Source organism: Palaemon carinicauda, chromosome 24, assembly GCF_036898095.1.
Source record: "Palaemon carinicauda isolate YSFRI2023 chromosome 24, ASM3689809v2, whole genome shotgun sequence".
NCBI classification, from domain to species: domain Eukaryota; kingdom Metazoa; phylum Arthropoda; class Malacostraca; order Decapoda; family Palaemonidae; genus Palaemon; species Palaemon carinicauda.
This window is the reverse complement of record NC_090748.1, coordinates 92,875,237-92,883,253: the sequence shown is the minus strand read 5'-3', so window position 1 is coordinate 92,883,253 and position 8,017 is coordinate 92,875,237. Positions and strand designations below refer to the sequence as shown.

Here is an 8,017-nt window from a genome sequence, read left to right as displayed (position 1 = left end):
CATTCTTCTTGCGTTTGGTGGGTTTCTATTACGTATAATTTATTTACTTAACTTTTTTTTATTTTTTAGTAATTTCCATAATAAATAAATAGCTATTTGTAAGGTACCTTCTTTCTAGATGTCAAAGCTGCTTGCATATAAAGAGAAATTATGCACTGGGTGCATATACAAAATTATATGAACATGAACTTTCTCATGAATATTGAAATAAGAATTTTTGTAAAATGTCACCTCGGTAATGTTTGTAAATTTTACCCAGTCCCATCAAGTGAGGTACTATTATATTAGCTTGATAATCAGGGTAAAATAAAAGGAAATTCTTCAAAATTCTTGGTAATTAAAACAAATACGTTGTTTACTGAGCTTTTTGTATATTTCAAAAGCTGGAATATTACCAACGTTTTTCTCGAAAATAATTTCTTAGCTGACGAAGATTATAGCAAGAGGCAATTTTACAAATAGCCAAATAAACATGTTAGTGGTAAATCCTTTATCAATGAAGTCGAGAACTATTATGTGTTACAAAGAACTATGACCTATAAATTTATATAGAATCGGCCACATATTCACTTTTGTAGCTTTATAAAAGCTCTGTTGCAAGCAAGGGTTATTGTTTATTATCAAATTTAAGATCAATCATCTGCAATAATCGTCTTCATTAACTTGGAGAAATACATTAAACCATCTTCGTAAACTGAGAATTTTTTTTTCGAAAAAATCCATATATTGTCAATTTTCTAACTTTTTTAATAAATAAAAATCTAAGTAACTAAGTTTTTATATTAGCAAGAATTTTGAAGAATATATATTTTATTACACTGATCTAGCTAAAATAACCCTACCATTCTTGACACCACTAAGAAATATTAAAAACATTACGTAGGTGACAGGGAAAAAATTAATCTCCCTATATAATAAGGAGTAAGTGCCTGTATATATATATATATATATATACATATATATATATATATATATACATTATATATATATATATATATATATACATTATATATATATATACATTATATATATATATATATATATATACATTATATATATACATTATATATATATATATATATACATTATATATATACATTATATATATATATATATATACATTATATATATATATATATATATACATTATATATATATATATATATATATATACATTATATATATATATATATATACATTATATATATATATATATATATATGTATGTATATATGTATACCCTATAATGCTGAGGTGCAACCACTCGATAAATAACAATCTCACTCAAATTGCCCAAACTAGCGCTTTATAATTAGAAAAGGGAACCGAGTAGGAAGGGTTGAATATGTGCGTATCATTTTTGAAGGGCTCCGTACGATGCTGTTAATAGAAATGTTGTTCAACATCTCGACTAGTTTGCTACAATATGATAAAAGCTTTCACCATGATTTTTTTTTTCTACTCTCGTTGCTAAAAGGTAAATCAAAAAGCCTCGCGATGAAGAAAACCATGACTACATTGCATTGGATTTTGTCGGTGCATTGACTCAATGCATTTAAATCCACTCCTAAACGCTCCCCGCAAGCATTCTCTCTGAATGCCATAGTGACAGATTTGTTTTTTGCTAACATTTACAATTTCTCCTTTTGAAACCTTTATTTTTGCATTTTTCATCCATCCAACATTACATACACAAAAATATATTTCAGAAATTATAAGGTATTTTAAGACAATATGCCCCATTCCGGTCAATATTCTAATCCCCCCCCCCCCTCTCTCTCTCTCTCTCTCTCTCTCTCTCTCTCTCTCTCTCTCTTAATATATGTAAACATTTTCTATATTCTAATAGTTGTGCCGCAAATTAAATTTTCCTGTTTCTATATTAAAGAATAGAAATTTAATGTTTTCCCTACTAAGCATCTCCATATTGCTTTATAAGTAATAGCTCCATTTCCTCTCGAAGCTATATAAAGATTCCTTTATAGTTGACATATTCCTTTAAGTATGAGTGTCATGAATTATATCCTGGTCTTACTGGCTGTATTTATTAACTCCCAAACATTTTTTATCTATGATGTATAGTACTATATTGTTCTTTGTTTGTCCGTTCTCAAGGTCAAAATCTATATAGAAAGTAGGTTTTCTTCAATAAAAGACTATAATTCTAGATGTTGTCGGGATCAATTCTTCATTCTTCAGAGAAGAATTCGAAAGACTTATCCGGTAGTCAACCTGATCTTGCTAAAGCGAGCTTTCCTTGTCAGTAATTCGCCGTTTCATCATGTGTAGACCATCCCTTATAGTTAACAAAATTTTCGTCAGTTATAAGATAAAAAAAAAATATTTGTGCTCCCAAAATCGGATCAATAAATCAAGATAAATAGATACAACAAACTTGGATAAAAATTCCCCAAAGATATCCTGTTAGAAAATACTGAAAATGAAATACACCAACCCATCGGAAATCAAAGGTTACAAAAAGAAATCTTTCTTCATTCCATTTCACTCGGCCCCACCGGTCTTCCAATATCTGCTCTCCTACCGAGCAAATAAGTTTTTTACACGACTGAACACGTGGCTTTCAGACCCTAATCAACACGTCGGATATTTTATCTTCTGTTAAAGACACGGTCTCCTTCCTGTTATTCCGGGTCCTTTTCAACAGGATATAGGATTTCTATAGAAAATCAAGGGCCAAATAAGGGAGATTCTTCTTCTATATAAAATGAATAGCATGGGCGTAAGTCATTGGATATCTGCCGGTGAGAAGGTTATTAGAAATTAATTTTTCTTTACAAGAGATTTTTAGGTTACTATAGTCGCTGCAAAGATTCCGGGCGAAATAAGCCCCGCCCCTTGATGACGTCATAGTCGAACATATTGTCTCCCTCGTTAACATCAGTCACAGATATGCTAATATGGGAGGCAATATGGTTGGCTATGACGTCATCAAGGGGCGGGGCTTATTTCGTCCGGAATCCTTGCAGCGACTATAGGCGCGATTTGTTTGCATGCCCTAATCTAACCAAATTGTTACTTGTTATATCTTTAGGATTGTAATGACAAAAGAAATTAACATACCAAGAATTATTAGATTCACTGGATAAACAGTTATCATCAAAGCTTTGTTGGTGCACACTGATAATAACAACTAACCATTATTTTATCTATAAAATGACGGTAACTGGAAAATTAATAAGAATTGCTGTTCGGTTTAGGTTAGATACCGGTACTAAATACAGATCTTTCACCTTTACATATATCAATCTTAATTTAGTTGTAAATTGAACTCATGTTGCAAAATGGAAACTGCCTCATGATATATGTCCCCTTTAAATCGAATCTCCGTAAATTATTTCAATGTTCTTATTGTAATAGATTATATTCATAAAATTGAGATGAATTTCTTTTAAAACCAAAAATATTGTATTCCCATTTAATCTCAATAAATTTATGCACAATTTAATGGTAATTCTTTGGCATTCTTCCGATGCTCCAAAGGAGAAATAAAGAAAAGAAATACTGTTATATCAATTAGTACCTTATTAAAGTTATAAGTCGTGTCATAATATATAGAAAATAAATAGTTTCCTTTGATCGTATTATAGATAATGCGAAATTCATGAATGAAGGAAATAGCATTTGGAGGTTAACATTATTAGCACTATTTGGACCGAATCAGAAATGCTGTGTTTATGGAGCAAACATTGAGCCGTGACTTCACGATGCATTTGGAGTGAGTCCAAAATGGAGAGAGCACCGCGAGATGTGGGAAATATTTTTCATAAAGGTAAGATATATGATCTGAATAAATCGGAAGGAGCTTCTCCAAGGAGCTATGCATTCAGAAGTGAAAAAGTGCCCCCAAACACCCTAGAGGAGAACTTAATCACACACCCAATGCTGTAGATCTTTTAAGAGGATTTGCCATTGTGCATTGCATCAGAATTCTCTTTCACGAACAGTCTTTGTAATGGAAATATTATTTTACTATTTATGATTCTTGAGATATGTTGTATTTAATTATAATTGATCATAATGTATTGATATTTAATGAAGTATTCTGAAACGTTAAACAAAGTATGGGATAAAGACATTAAAGTGGGTGGATATTTAAGACGACAAATATTTGTTTTGAATTCTTAAGTTTAGGAAACTTATATCTTACAGATAGAGAATATTTCGAATCATCAAAATTTCAATGGCAAATTAACAAAAGCTTTGTAATGAAAATATTATTTTACTATTTAAGTTTCTTAAATGTGTTATATTTGATTATATTTAATCCCAACGTATTAATATGAAATAAAATATTCTGAAACGTTTATCAAAATATGAGGTAAAGGCATCAAGCTGGATGTTTAAAATGACGAAACCCATTTTTTTTTCAAATTCTCAAGTTTAAGAGACTTATATTTTACAGAGAGTGAATATTTTATGGGTAAATTAACAAAATCTTTCCAACACGTTATTTCAAATTCTAAGATATCTTAGAAAGAATATTTCTTATAAAGTTAAAATGAATCATAATACAGATATACTGGAATAGATATGATCAACATTTTAGACGAGAAAACCGTGTTTTTATTGACTAATTTATTCATTTGGAGTTTCTTGCCATCCTGGCATCGAAGGTCCTTGACCCAAAAATAGTTTGGTATAAATGAAGAATAAAATACTCAATTTAAAACAATAAAAGCTAAGATGTCCTTTGTAAAAGTTAAATAGCTTTCAGAAGACCTGAACTTTCCAAGGCAAAGAGTGAGACAAAGGTTCCAATAACGTAGCGGTAATGGGACGGAAGTTTGGTTCCCAGACACCAATCTCGGCTAAACACAATTCTGAAATTCGAAAACCGAGGCCGCCAGAATCGGGGCTGTCTCTTGCTGAAAGCAAACTATCTTGCTATTGACATTTATTGGTATATAAAAATATCAAAATATGGTTGCATAGATTTTTTATTAAATATAATAACTAACTTGTAGGACAAGATTATAAATGTAACTATAACAGGGATTACTCGAGTGCCATTTGTGGATAAGATCATGATGAGGGGTATATGGATAAGGTTTGGGCATGTTCTTTGTACTCCCCAAGAGATATTAGTTCACCAAACGTTTAACTGGACCCCATAAGGATCCAATAGAGTTAGAAGACCCAGGCCTACATGGCTGAGGATTGTGTCTATTTTGAGCATTTAATTCAATGCATCTGCATTCATCATCCACCCTGCCACGCTTCACAGTCCTCAGCCATGTAGGCCTGGGTCTTCCCACTCTTCTGGAGCGTTGTGGGATCCAGTTAAACATTGGGTGAACTAATTTCTCTTGAGTTTGAAGAGCATACCCAAACCATCTCCATCTATCACTCGCCTTGATCTCGTAACATATGACACTCGAGTAATCTCTCTTATTATTTAAATTTTAATCCTGTCCCTAAAACTGATATATACCCGGATTTTTATATATAATTTCAGGCGATCTCATATCCAAATTTTAATCAACCTAGTCATTGCCTGATTTGCCTTTTTCAATCTTTCACTAAACTCTAATTCTATAGACCCTGTATTGGAGGTCATAGTTCCTAATTACTTGAACGATTCTACAACATTAATCGTTTTTCCTTCTAATGATATTTCATTTTCCATTGCATATTCCGTTTCTCATCACCTATGTCTTTCTTCTATTTAACTGCTACTCCTATATCTGAAGAGTCAAGTGGCCATAGTAGCAAGGTATTGCCAAATGAAGGTGACGCAACTGAAGTTATGAGGTTGGTAGGAAGGAGACTGGAGTCGCTACAGGCAGATGATGTTTTTACGGTATTTGGAATGCATGTGGCAAATAAACTCCGAGGAGTCGCTAGTTCTCAAAATGCAATTGCTCAAAAACTAATTTCCGACGTGTTATTTGAAGCAGAGTTGGCCGTGCTTACAAGAAACTTTAAAATTGTTGATATCACGAGCCAGCGACAAGATAATTTTAGATTCGTGAATGAAAGGAACTGGTGTCAACAGAATATGCCCCAACAATTTAGAATGCCACATACTCTTCCATTAACAGTTGCATAGTACCACTCCATCTTGCAGCAGCCGCAGCCTGTAGAACATAGCTATGTCCCTGAACAGCATTTGCCCACTCAAGGGTATGCAACAACTGGGCAAAATATGCCAGTTAAAAGCATCAGCACACAGGAAGGTGAACAAGATCGACAAACAGACGCCCATCAAGACATGACCCACTCTTCCCTTGTAAACTACGTATCAACATTTAAATCAGTCTGAGCTACTTGCAAGTCATTTGATTAAATTTGTCCTATCTTTTGTGCAACTCTATTTACTTTTCAGGTTCATGTATAAATTAAAATATTTTTTTTTCTAGACAATAGCATTATAACTTACCTTCAAATACTCATTCCTCAGCACCTTGTAGATAGCTTCACATGTTTCGGGAATGATTGTACTTAATGCTTGTTTCGAGATGATTGTTGTGAATTCAAGGTCTTTGTAACATCTGCCAGTTGGCAAAAATCGTAACGTTGTTGTTAGCCTTTCATGTGGTGAAATTGCTGTTCTCATACACGTATTTTCTTTAATGATATGGGGTGTCACTAGTTCCAGTAAATAAGTATATGTTTCTATGTCCATTCGCAAATAATTGCGCCAATCATTAGGCCCATCACGTACTTCAGGCAGTAATTTAATATGGGAGAAATTTTGCCTTTCCAAAAAGCCACTTTCGCGACCACTTTGAACGCCAGGTGCTTCGGAGACGTTAATTTTTTTTTTTTTTTTTTTTTTTTTTTTTTCACAACACAACACATCAAAATTGACAAAAGGAGTACCTCCTCCATGACGATGTTGACAAAACTGAGCGAAACTCGTGCAAACATCATGGTACCGTGTAGATGCAATAAAATTGTAAGGTTTTCATTCCGTCTTAGGACTGCGCAGACAAATTGTTGTGCAAAACGGATCTTGTGGACCTGCCTTACATTTCCCATTCTACCATTCAGTAGACGATATAACATATGTCTGTTGCTGCTTCGAGGATCTTTCTCTTATAGTACTCACTTTTTTTTTCCTTCTTAGTAGGTAGTTATATTGACACGCAGCAGTTTTGTATTCTACCCAAGTACTTTAAGTTTTTAACCTATTCCACTTTCTTTCTTTACGTCTTTTCCCCACTTTTTTTTTCAGTTTCTCCATCTAACCAAGAAGACTGGTCTTTGACGGTTATAGTGTTTTCCATGGGTGGGCATATGGTATCATATTCACTTTTACTCACTCTATTATAAGTGGTCATAAGACATGTAACGTCACACCTTTGTATAGAGTAAACGAAGCTGCTTGATCGTGACTAAAACTGGCATTCAGATAGTAGGTGAAGTTTTGTTGTAGCCTATTGGAAGCGTCCCTGCCTTGCGATCTACCAGACTGGGGTTCAAGTCAAGCTCAATCTCGATAGTTTCTTGTAGTGTCTGTAACCTCACCATCCCTGTGAGCTGAGGTTAGATATTTTTAGGGAACCTTGTAGGTCTACCTGTTGAGTAATCAGCAGCCATTGCCTGCCTCTCCCTGGTCTGAGCTTGCTTGGATGAAGAGGTATTTGGGCATTGATCATATGTATATCTGGTCAATCTCTAGGGCATTGTCCTGCTAACCAAAGCTTGCCTTTGTCCCTTGTCTCTGCCATTCATGAGGGACCTTTAAATTCTGGTGCTAGAGCAATGTTCAGTACAGCAGAAGGATTATCTTTCGCTTGCTAATTTACCCTAAAGTAATTTTGACTAAAATTAAAAACAAAATATTATGACAGAAAAAAAAAAATAATGCTCTTGTAATCCAGTAAAGGGCGTACTTTCTTCAAACATATTATAAGACAAACTAAATTAATATACAATATCTAAGAGCAAACCCATTCTTAACATTTTTGTACACTGGTAGAAGAGATAGCATTCTGAATATCTTGGGTCAGCTTCAGTTGTAATACTGTATATGGTTTGTAACTATTTCTTG

General features: G+C 33.4%; 1 pseudogene; it reads left to right on the top strand.

The window, feature by feature from the left end:
* The first annotated feature begins 5,671 nt into the window (after positions 1 to 5,671).
* On the top strand, positions 5,672 to 6,283 carry LOC137618491 (uncharacterized; annotated as a pseudogene).
* Positions 6,284 to 8,017: the final 1,734 nt, after the last annotated feature.